Raw genomic sequence first — 13,303 nt, forward strand, 5'->3', positions numbered from 1 at the left:
TATTTGTAATTTTATAGTTTACAAAATTCCAGTTTTAGTTGTCATTTTATTACTTCTATGTTTTTACCCTAACTCTAACTCGGGTTGATATATATTAAAAAGGGAGAGATTGTAAGTACTCTGAGGTAGTTGTTAGTTAAAGCCCTAGAGCCTATCATTTGATGATTGTATGGACTCATTGTATCATATTCTTGTATATTAATAAAGACATTTGTTTGGTTATTATACTTATTTGTATTAGTGCCAAATAGACTAAGTATAATAGCGTCCTTGAGTAGAAGGTTAATACCTATATCAATCGATAGTGAGATGATATAGGGAACACTACTCTAAATCATTCCTAGTCGAGTATTAACATTCAGGGACAATGTTAATATAATAAGACTAGCATGTAGGTCAGCTCGATGACTTGATCTCACAAGTCATGGATATAGAGATATCAAGCTGACACGTGGGTATGCATTAGAGAATGTATACTGAATGACCCGCCATGAGAAAGTATCATGGATCGTTATATGAGTGTCATATATTTTCTCATGTGGCTATTAGTATGACTATTAGTCCTTAGACCTGAAGTCACCATGGATCCCTACATAAGGAGTTATGTACTTTGGTTTCGTCAAACGTCACCCGTAACTGGGTGGACTATAAAGGCGATTACTGGGTATGTAACGAATTATGCAGAGGGATGTGAGTGATGTAGATGGGATCTATCCCTCCTATATGACAGGAGTGACATCGATATTCTTGATAGAGTGAGACCACGAAGTGTATGACCATACCCAAATGAGTCAATATGAGATATTGAGCTCATTTGATTGAGTGAGTCTACTTGGAGTTCAAGATTTAGATTGGTCAGAGGATGACACGGTCTATGCCTCACATTGATCAATCTAGATGTCTAGGATAGAAGGACACTTGTCATATATTGTGAGGAGTCACAATTAATAGTCACAAGGTGATGTTGGATCTCAACATTTCTTGTAACTTGGGTAGCAATGATGTATTGCTAGATGCCGCTCATTGCTTATGTTTCTAAAGGAGTTTAGAAACATTGCCAACGTTACAAGAACCTATTGGGTCACACACAAAGAACAAGTGGATGGAGATTTGGTTCATATGATGAACCAATTGGATTAGGTTCATATGATGAACCAATTGGATTCAAATTAGACTTATTGAGTTAGACTCAATTAGATTCAATCGTTGAATGAGTCTAATTTAAATTTGATTCATTGAGTCAATTTATATTGATGAATTGAGATTCATTAAATTGAAATTGACTTGAATCAAATGTTGGATTTAACTCAACAAGGAAGAAATTGGTCAATTTTGACTTGACCAAATAGAAGTTGAAACATCAAGTTTGACTTGATGTATTGCCACATCATAAGGTTGACTCATCCTACATGGCATGACTAACCTTGCCACATCATCTCCACCTCATGAGGTGTGCCACCTCATGGAGGTTACAACACCTCCCATTCCATTTAATGTGGCCGGCCACATTAAATGAGGGAGTTATGAGTGTGTGGCCGGCCACACTAAAGGATGAGAAGGTTTTCATTTAGTGTAATTGATGTGTGGTAATTATTCCATCTTCTTCCTAGCTTCTTCCTCCTCTTCTCTTGTGGTTGCCGTGGGTTTCAAGGGAAGATGAAGGTGGTTGAGTGAGTTCCAAGAGCAAAGGAAGAGTGAAGGTCACAAAGGAGGGATACTACTTCTTGAGTGTAAGACATTCCTTTTGCATCCTTTCTTTTCTTCCTTTTAAATCCTACCCGAGAGCCCTAGAAAGTGCTAGCACACTTGGGGCTCTCTTCTCCATCATTGAGTGCTAGAGAGCACTCCTTGTTCGTGTGGATATCACTAGAGAAGTATCTACCTTGATACTTTGGAGATCCGACACGTACCTTGGACGAGCGGGATTTGCGAGGGCACGCATCAAAGGTATAAAGTGTTTTCCTTTGTAGATCTAATGTAGATCGTAGTTTATTACTCGTACTTGTGTTTTTCGAAATTTTTCCTTGCACGGATCCTACGGCTTTGGGTGATTCGGGGTTTCCGCGACTCAAAAAGCGGTTTTCGCGGCCCGAAAAACCCAACAGTGGTATCAGAGCCACGTGCAAGGCTTGTACGAGTTTAATTTTTGGTTTTATGAAAACTAAAGTTTCTGTAATTTTCTGTAAAATTCTGATTTTTATAGTTTTTATGGGTAATTTTTCCGTAGAAGCGAAGCACAAGTGTCTCGGCACTTGTAGGCTTCGGCTACCGGAAAGATTTTTCCAAAACGGCTTCGTTTTGCCCCAAATTCGTTTGGGACAGCGGGCTTGGGTGCCATTATATCGCAAAGGAGCAACTCACGATGGTTAGATCGTGGGTAGGGGTACTGCCCCTAACCCCGCAAGGGGATTTGCTCCGCGATTGCACTCGAAATCGCTAAAAACGAACCTGTCGGGAAGATTTTTCCGAAACGGCAATGTCTCGACCCAAATCGTTTTGGGACAGCGAGTTTGGGAGCTTTTGGATCGCAAAGGAACCCTCGCGATGGTTAGATCGCGGGTAGGGGCGCTGCCCTTGGCCCCGCAAGGGGATCCGTTCCGCGATTGCGCCCGAAACCGCTAAACGGGACCGCCGGGAAATTTTACTCGTAAAAATTGTAAAAATTATTTTTAAAATTATGAAAATATATAATTTTGAATTATATATTAATTTTGTGATAGTCATGATCCAAAAATCCAATATGATTGGATTGTGTTGTAATTCATAATACGGCCTGCGTGCCGTTATGTGTTTGGGCGTGTTGTATGTTTTATTTTTCCGTGACCTGCGCGTCGTGCCTTTCTCTTATATTCTTGTTGTAAATTAGATTTAGACTCGAATGTAACTCGAGTTTCAAATTGTAATGTACAAATTGGAGCGGTGGAGGGTCCACACGAGACGGAGTTCCGAGGCGGGCACGAGCAACACAAGGTGGTCAAAGGGAGGAGCTTGGAGAAGTTGTTGACCCTAGGTTGACCATTCGATCTTCTCATTGGCTTGAGAAGATCGTAGTAGGGCCATGAATAAATCACAAATATATTAATTAGTTAATTGCTTATGTATATGATGCATGTTTAATAAGTAATTAATTAATTAGTGCCTTACGATTAGATTAGATCTAAGTCGTGCACATGATGCACCCTTGCGATTAGATTAGATCTAAGTCGTGCACAAGATGCATCCTTTTCGATTAGATTAGATCTTGATCGAACCAACTCTAAATGTCTAACCGTGCCGTGATACCTATCACTACCTCGATCACATGTATTGTTGAATCTGCCAAAGCAGAGCAATACATATTATCTTGGTAGGGTACGGAGGGACAATCTTGGTCCCGCATATCAACGCATGGGTGAATACAAACTCAATTAGATTGAGTATTCCTAGTTACTCGGTTGGATTGAGTCAACTATAGGCATTCTTCCAATAGTTGGAATGATAGGTCAAAATCACATCTATATTAACTCTCGGGCGTATTAGCCAAAGCTAACTCGAGTTTTAATATAAATGCGGATATTGATTTTATAAACAAGAATTGCATAGAGATGTAATTGGTAATCGTTACCTACCGATCATACTAAGCCTTGGGCGTATTAGCCAAAGCTAACTCAAGGGTTAGTATGATGTGGATCTTGTCCCACAAGAATTATAGAATTTAGTGGGAGCATCATTTAATTAAAGGCCTAATTAAATGATTTTAAAAGAATATGATATTTATTTCTGTAAATTTTCTGTTGTAGATAACCATGACGTCGAATACGAACTCTTTCTCCCTGCGTTCTGTCCTTAAGAAGGACAAGCTCAACGGAGCAAATTTCCTGAACTGGTACAGGAACCTGAGAATAGTTCTCACTCAGGAACGTAAACTGTACGTTCTGGAGCAGCCCATTCCGGAGGCTCCTCCTTCCACTGCCACGTGAGCTGACCGGGATACTTACAAGAAGCATCAAGATGACGCATTAGATGTGTCCTGTCTTATGCTCGCAACCATGAACTCTGAGTTTCAGAAGCAACATGAGTTGATGAGCGCTTACGATATGGTTGAACATCTTTGTCACCTATATCAAGGACAAGCAAGGCACTGGAAGAGGAACTCCAAAGAATACCTGGAAGATCTTACGAAGAAGAGAAATAAGATTTCTACTTCAGGTATACATGTTATAGAAGTCAACCTCTCTATTTCTTCATCGTGGGTATTAGATACCGGATGTGCTTCGCACATTTGTACTAATGTACAAGCGCTGAGAAATAGCAGGGCATTGACGAAGGGTGAGATAGACCTACGAGTAGGCAATGGAGCATGAGTTTCTGCTATTGCTGTAGGAACTTATCATCTATCTCTACCCTCTGGGCTTGTACTAGAATTAGATGATTGTTGTTATGTGCCTGCCTTGACTAAGAACATAATTTCAATTTCTTGTTTGGACAAGAAAGGATTCTCGTTTATAATAAAGAACAAATGTTGTTCTGTCTATTTAAACGATATGTTCTATTGTAGTGCACCTCTAATAAACGGACTCTATATTCTAGACCTTGAGAGCCCTATCTATAACATAAATACCAAGAGGTTCAAGTCAAATGACATGAACCAAACCTACCTCTGGCACTGTCGCTTAGGTCATATAAATGACAAGCGCTTATCCCAGCTCCATAAGGATGGTATGCTGGACTCATTTGATTTTGAATCATATGAGGTATGCGAGTCATGCCTACGAGGCAAGATGACCAAGACTCCCTTTAGTGGGCACAGCGAGAGAGCGACTGATTTGTTAGGACTCATACATAGTGATGTATGTGGCCCTTTCAATGTCGCTGCTAGAGGCGGTTATAGGTACTTCATCACATTTACTGATGACTTCAGTAGATACGGTTATGTGTACTTAATGACACATAAGTCCGAATCCTTTGAAAAGTTTAAAGAATTCAAGAATGAAGTACAGAACCAGCTTGGCAAGAGTATTAAGATACTTCGATCCGATCGAGGTGGAGAATACCTTAGCCATGAGTTCCGTGACTATCTAGCTGAGTGTGGGATTCTATCCCAACTCACTCCTCCTGGAACACCACAGTGGAATGGTGTATCTGAACGGAGGAATCGTACCTTATTAGATATGGTACGATCTATGATGAGTCACACAGATCTTCCGACATATCTATGGGGATATGCTCTAGACACGGCAGCTTTCATACTCAACCGAGTTCCATCAAAGGCCGTGATAAAGACACCATATAGGATATGGACTGGGAGAGATGCCCAGGTGTCTTTCATGAGGATTTGGGGTTGTGAGGCTTACGTTAGACGTCAAGTCTCAGACAAATTAGGACCCAAATCCGACAAGTGCTTTTTCATTGGATATCCCAAGGAAACTAAGGGATATTACTTCTACATTCCCAGTCAGCACAAGGTAGTTGTGGCAAAGACTGGGGTCTTTCTAGAAAGGGACTTTGTTTCTAGAAAGACTAGTGGGAGCACGTTCGATCTTGAAGAAGTTCAAGATGCGAATACTAGCACTGAAGCCTCGATGGAAGTTGAACTGGAGCCACAAAGTGTTGTGGATGATGTTCCACAAGGAGTTGAGGAACAACAACCGGTTCAAGTAGACATGCCTCTTCCCAGGTCTGATAGGGTACGTCGTCAGCCTGAGAGATACTCATTTCTCTTGTCTGACCATGATGACGTTATGCTCATAGAGGATGAGCCTACCACCTATCAGGAAGCTGTGATGAGACCAGATTCCGAGAAATGGCTAGAGGCCATGAGATCCGAAATGGAATCCATGTACACCAACCAAGTATGGACTTTGGTTGATCCACCTGAAGGGGTAAAACCCATTGGGTGCAAGTGGGTCTTTAAGAGAAAGACTGACATGGATGGACTTATCTATAAGGGTCGCTTGGTAGCTAAAGGTTTCAAGCAGATTCATGGTATTGACTATGATGAAACCTTTTCTCTAGTAGCGATGTTTAAGTCCATTCGGATCATGCTTGCTATTGCAGCATACCATGACTATGAGATATGGCAGATGGATGTCAAAACCATGTTTCTGAATGGAAACCTGCTAGAGGATGTGTACATGACACAACCTGAGGGTTTTGTAGATCCACAGCATACTAGCAGAGTATGCAAGCTGCATAGGTCCATTTATGGACTAAAGCAAGCTTCTCGGAGCTGGAATCTTCGTTTCGATGATGCAATCAAATAGTTTGGTTTCATTAAGAACGAAGATGAGCCTTGTGTCTACAAGAAGGTTGTAAGAGATATAGTTATCTTCCTCATATTGTATGTGGATGACATACTACTCATTGGGAAGGACATCCCTATGCTTCAGTCTGTCAAGACCTGGCTAGGGAGTTGCTTCTCAATGAAGGACTTAGGTGAGGCATCCCGCATTCTAGGGATACAGATCTATAGGGATAGATCTAAGAGATTGCTTGGCCTAAGTCAGAGTACATACATTGACAAGGTACTCCTTCGGTTTGCCATGCAGAACTCCAAGAAGGGATTTCTGCCGATGTCACATGGCGTGAGTCTTTCGAAGACTCAAGGTCCCTCTTCTAAAGAGGAGAGAGACCGCATGGATCAGATCCCTTATGCCTCAGCCAAAGGATCTATCATGTACGCCATGCTATGTACTCGACCTGATGTCTTGTATGCTTTGAGCATGACGAGCAGATACCAGTCAGATCCAGGTGAAAGTCACTGGATAGCGGTCAAGAATATTCTTAAGTACTTAAGAAGGACTAAAGAATATTTCTTGATATATGGAGGCAATGATGAGCTAGCTGTAAAGGGTTACAGTGATGCTAGCTTCCAGACCGACCAGGATGACTATAGATCGCAATGGGGTTCGTGTTTTGCTTAAATGGTGGTGTTGTGAGTGGAAGAGTTCAAGCGGACACAGTAGTCGATTCTACAACAGAGGTCGAGTATATTGCTGCATCGGAGGCAAGAAAGGAGGTAGTTCGCAAGTTCATCACTGAACTTGGGGTGGTTCCTAGCATCGCTGACCCAGTTGAGCTCTATTGTGACAACAATGGAGCTATAGCACAGACGAAGGAACATCGCTCACACCAGCGGACCAAGCACATACTACGGCGCTTCCATCTCATTCGAGAGATTATCGATAGAGGAGATGTGAAGATTTGCAGAGTACCTACAGAGGCTAACATCGCAGATCCCTTGACCAAGGCTTTGGCACAGAGAAAGCATGATGGTCACACTAGGTCATTAGGCCTTAGAGCCTATACTGATTGGCACTAGTGCTAGTGGGAGATTGTTAGTTAGAGCCCTAGAGCCTATCATTTGATGATTGTATGGACTCATTGTATCATATTTTTGTATATTAATAAAGGTATTTGTTTGGTTATTATACTTATTTGTATTAGTGCCAAATAGACTAAGTATAATAGCGTCCTTGAGTAGAAGGTTAATACCTATATCAATCAATTAGTTGAATCGATAGTGAGATGATATAGGGAACACTACTCTAAATCATTCCTAGTCGAGTATTGACATTCAGGGACAATGTTAATATAATAAGACTAGCATGTAGGTCAGCTCGATGACTTGATCTCACAAGTCATGGATATAAAGATATCAAGCTGACACGTGGGTATGCATTGGAGAATGTATACTGAATGACCCGCCATGAGAAAGTATCATGGATCGTTATATGAGTGTCATATATTTTCTCATGTGGCTATTAGTATGACTATTAGTCCTTAGACCTGAAGTCACCATGGATTCCTACATAAGGAGTTATGTACTTTGGTTTCGTCAAACGTCACCCGTAACTGGGTGTACTATAAAGGCGATTACTGGGTATGTAACGAATTATGCAGAGGGATGTGAGTGATGTAGATGGGATCTATCCCTCCTATATGACAAGAGTGACATCGATATTCTTGATAGAGTGAGACCACGAAGTGTATGGCCATACCCAAATGAGTCAATATGAGATATTGAGCTCATTTGATTGAGTGAGTCTACTTGGAGTTCAAGATTTAGATTGGTCAGAGGATGACACGGTCTATGCCTCACATTGATCAATCTAGATGTCTAGGATAGAAGGACACTTGTCATATATTGTGAGGAGCCACAATTAATAGTCACAAGGTGATGTTGGATCTCAACATTTCTTGTAACTTGGGTAGCAATGATGTATTGCTAGATGCCGCTCATTGCTTATGTTTCTAAAGGAGTTTAGAAACATTGCCAACGTTACAAGAACCTATTGGGTCACACACAAAGAACAAGTGGATGGAGATTAGGTTCATATGATGAACCAATTGGATTAGGTTCATATGATGAACCAATTGGATTCAAATTAGACTTATTGAGTTAGACTCAATTAGATTCAATCGTTGAATGAGTCTAATTTAAATTTGATTCATTGAGTCAATTTATATTGATGAATTGAGATTCATTAAATTGAAATTGACTTGAATCAAATGTTGGATTTAACTCAACAAGGAAGAAATTGGTCAATTTTGACTTGACCAAATAGAAGTTGAAACATCAAGTTTGACTTGATGTATTGCCACATCATAAGGTTGACTCATCCTACATGGCATGACTAACCTTGCCACATCATCTCCACCTCATGAGGTGTGCCACCTCATGAGGTGTGCCACCTCATGGAGGTTACAACACCTCCCATTCCATTTAATGTGGCCGACCACATTAAATGAGGGAGTTATGAGTGTGTGGCCGGCCACACTAAAGGATGAGAAGGTTTTCATTTAGTGTAATTGATGTGTGGTAATTATTCCATCTTCTTCCTAGCTTCTTCCTCCTCTTCTCTTGTGGTTGCCGTGGGTTTCAAGGGAAGATGAAGGTGGTTGAGTGAGTTCCAAGAGCAAAGGAAGAGTGAAGGTCACAAAGGAGGGATACTACTTCTTGAGTGTAAGACATTCCTTTTGCATCCTTTCTTTTCTTCCTTTTAAATCCTACCCGAGAGCCCTAGAAAGTGCTAGCACACTTGGGGCTCTCTTCTCCATCCTTGAGTGCTAGAGAGCACTCCTTGTTCGTGTGGATATCACTAGAGAAGTATCTACCTTGATACTTTGGAGATCCGACACGTACCTTGGACGAGCGGGATTTGCGAGGGCACGCATCAAAGGTATAAAGTGTTTTCCTTTGTAGATCTACTGTAGATCATAGTTTATAACTCGTACTTGTGTTTTTCGAAATTTTTCCTTGCACGGATCCTACGGCTTTGGGTGATTCGGGGTTTCCGCGACGCGAAAAGCGGGTTTCGCGGCCCGAAAAACCCAACAGTAGTTTTGATGTGGTCAACCAAATTAAGTTAGGTCATGTGTGTGTTTATATCTTGTGTCTAAGTGTATAGAAACTTAGGGGCACAAGAAGTTGAGTGAAAAAAACAACTAGCAACAAGGATGGTACAGGAGAGAGTCGATGGGCTCGATGCGTCTGAGGGATGAGGTACTGCAAAAGAGTATGTTGGCGAACGAGAAGGAAGTATGCAACATTTTCGAGTAACGAGAAGCCAGAGCAGAAGCTTGCTCAAGGACAAGAACGGAAAATGGGTTCGGGTGTACCTTGTTTCGAATGGATGAAATCACTCAAGCGAACGGAGCCGGAACAGATAAGAAATTGGGCAGTGGGTGCCTCCTCGAATGCAAGGCTGAGCAAGGGTGTCTGGGCACCCGGATCGGTCCAAGTGCGTGGACCAAGAAAAGTTTATCAACTGCGAGCTATTGCGAATTGTTGCAACGTGGATAAAGTTTTATCCATGCTTAGGTGCCCGGAGCCCTTCCAAGCGCCCGAAGCTGCCACGTATGTAACGACCCGACCCTTTGGCCTCTTGGCCGGCCCTTATGGTGGCCCACTGGTGGCCCTTATGTCGTCAGCCCATTTGACGACCTCTAATGTCGTCGACTGATGACCCTTTGGCCGTGGCGTTACTCACTAGGACTTTCCACCCCTGGCCAATGGATTTTTGCCTCCCTCAGGATTCGAACTCTAGACCTCCAAGCTTAAGTACTAGAGTTTATGAATCCTAGTAACCAAGTGAGTCCTTCCAAGTGAACTCTAGCATTGTAGCATGTTAAGAGCTTTGAAGTCCATTGATGCTTTCTTTTTCATGTCCGGAGTCCACTGTTCTGGGTCCAATGGAATTCCGGAGTTGTCAACTGATGCTCTGTAGCCTTTTGTGACGCTGAACCATTGGTCGAAATCCATCTTTAGATAAACTTCCATCCGCTTCTTCTAGTACGAAAAATCATCCCCGTTGAACAGGGGAGGGCGTACTGTGTTGAAGCCTTCAATTTGAGACATCCTGCACACAAGAAAAAAATAGACAAAAGAATGTCTCAAGACTAGGTCTTGGATTAGTAGGCGGGATAAGATGGAAATAATTTAAGACTTGAATTAGTGCTGCACCAATTCAAATTTGTAAAATACGGTGCCCAGATAATAATTAACTATTATGTGTTATTAGAGAAATAAATAAGTATATATATATATATATATATATATATATATATATATATATATATATATATATATATATATATATATATATAATATTAAGTAAATGGGTTAAAATTGAATTTTTATTAGTATCGGATAGGATGATTTAAATTTGCCTATTTAGAGTAAATTGAAATAATTTAGTAATATTAATTATCATAATAATTGATTGTAAGATAAAGTGAGATAAATTCGTGTAGGGACTTTATTGGAATTAATTGGATTTATTAACTTTATATTTAATCAAACCCTAAGAGTTGATAACAACGCACGTTATCTCTTTTCTCCCTTTCCTCGTGTACATCGACGCATTTGCCACCCTGGTGCACAATCCCTCTTGCTGCGGTCTCCACTGCCACTGGCACCTTCGTCGCCGCCCCATTGCTAGCCTTCCTCCTTCTCGCGTGCACAACTCTCACATGGCATCCCCCTATCCGTTGATCATTGGTTGTTCCTCTCCTCTTTTCTTCTGCCGGCACTTACAAAGAAAAGGCTCTGCTTTTCCCTTGCGCCACCGATGAAGGAAAAGCTCTATATTTTTCTTTGCTACTATCAGCTGAGACAAGAGGAGTCTTGTGTAGCCACCAGCAGCCTCTGCCAGCAACGTCGGACAACAAGGAGAACCTATCGCCTTGTTGCTGCTGCTAGTCAGTCCTGCTGCCACCCAAAATGATTCACCGCCGGCCTTCGCGTGAGGTCAATACGACGATGTCGCCATCGCCGGCTCGAGACGCCATCGGCCATTGCAGAGTCACTCCCTCTGCCCATGCGTTGGTGACGCGTATCCGTACGAGTTGTGCTTCTTGTTGGGAGCACGAGCCGATTATTATTCCGACTACAACACCACCAGCCATCGACCTACTTCACTGTCGTAGGAAGCCATGGCCACAAATCATCATCTGTCTCCATCGCTGGATAGAAGAACTTGGGACTTTGACTTACGACGAGCCACTTGACGAGTGGATAAGTATGGACGCTCGGCCTATATTAAAGGTGGGCACTTCTTATTTTGTTTTCTTTTAATACTTTGATCTTAGTGCATGAATTATTTTGGATAAAAGACTGTTTACCTTGACTCTACTCTTATTTTTCCTGTGCTTGATACTTCCACGTGATCTTTGAGATATTCGTTTCCATATCTATACAGTCTCTTGTTGTTGTCCATGATCAGTAGCAGATACTAGATATCATGTTTGTATGCTTTGACTGTTGTTTATTATGTACTATAATGAGCATGTTGGCTTCATGTAGCATACCTGTTTCTGCTTATATATATATATATATATATATATATATATATATATATATATATATATATATATATATATATATATATATATATATATATATATATATATATATGATATTGCCTTCATCTCAATGCATGCATCCTCGGCCACTTGAGAGAGTGGTAACTGGAGTTAATGTCGCTTGTCCTGTCGTGCCGCACTCGGCCACTCGTGTGAGTGGTAGCTGGAGTATGAGCAACAGGGACCCCGTCGCAGATGTAGCTAGTTAGTTACTATGCAACTGTCCCCTCGGTCACTCGTGTGAGTGGTAGCTGGAGTGGTGTACAGTCTGTCACTGACCCGGCCTCTCGACCATACAGGGGTCATGGTGCAGAAAGGTGGGCGGGAGTGACCATCCGTGCATACGCTGTTACTATATTTGCTTGGACTGCTGTTGTTTATATATGCTGATATTGCTTACTTGCTGTTATTGTTCACACATGCTGATATGCCTACTTATGTTGAGATATATTCTCATTGTAGATGCTTAGTTATTGGAAATTTGTATATACCTTGCTTATTACCTCTGTAGTTATGAACAGTAATGTAGCAGATTAGTACCAGTTATGACCTACTATACCTAGCCTAGGATATGATTTCAGGTATGAGCATTTATTTTTATTCTATTGTAGTATCTGCTATTTCCTCTTATGAGACTTTATACTCTTGGCTCACTTTCTAGTTATATGTTATGTTCATGCACTATCTCTTTCCTTACCCGCTGAGTTCCAATACTCACCACCTCGCAAATTGGTTTTCTTTCGCCAGGTAACCGATAGATGAGTCATGGATGCTTGGAGAGATGTCGGCTGCCAGTCCTAGGTCCTACGTCACACTCGAGGATAATTTTCGTTTTGGTTTTGTTATCGTTTGGGGTGGTATATTGATTTTGTGTATTTTGTTTTTCAACAAGTCGATGTGGGTTTTACGTTCGTATTATTTTGTGTCTTCCACTGTGCATGTTTCCAGCCGTGTGGGTTGTTGTTAACTGTATGGTTGTTTTTATTCATTTATGTCCAGCCGGGTAGGCTGTGTATATTAATTGCGTGGTTATATTATTTCTATTGTATATATATTCCAGCCGATTGTGGCTGATGTATATTTTGTATGTAGTAATGCTTCAGATTGTCACCCGTACAGGGAAGATGTTGCCGAAATTTCTTCGGACAGGGACTCCTCTGGGACGTGATAAAATTAATTGCGACGAAAGAAAAATTTCCAAAAAGGTAATAGTACTAGTTTGGAAAATTATGAAAATCTGAAAATCAAAGAAAAAAAAGGAACTAGTTTCAACCCCTGTTTGATTGGTGGTTGCACCAAATCAGAGCGGTACCTGCTCTGATATCATTTGTTAGATCGTAGATTCGATAGAGGGGGGGGGGGGGGGGGTTAAATATCGATTAAAAAAAATATCTTGAGTAAGCAGCGGAATAAGAAATACGAAAATGAATGACACAAGTAGTTTTACTTGGTTCAGAAC

The sequence above is a fragment of the Zingiber officinale genome, chromosome 5A (assembly GCF_018446385.1).
Source record: "Zingiber officinale cultivar Zhangliang chromosome 5A, Zo_v1.1, whole genome shotgun sequence".
Taxonomy (NCBI): domain Eukaryota; kingdom Viridiplantae; phylum Streptophyta; class Magnoliopsida; order Zingiberales; family Zingiberaceae; genus Zingiber; species Zingiber officinale.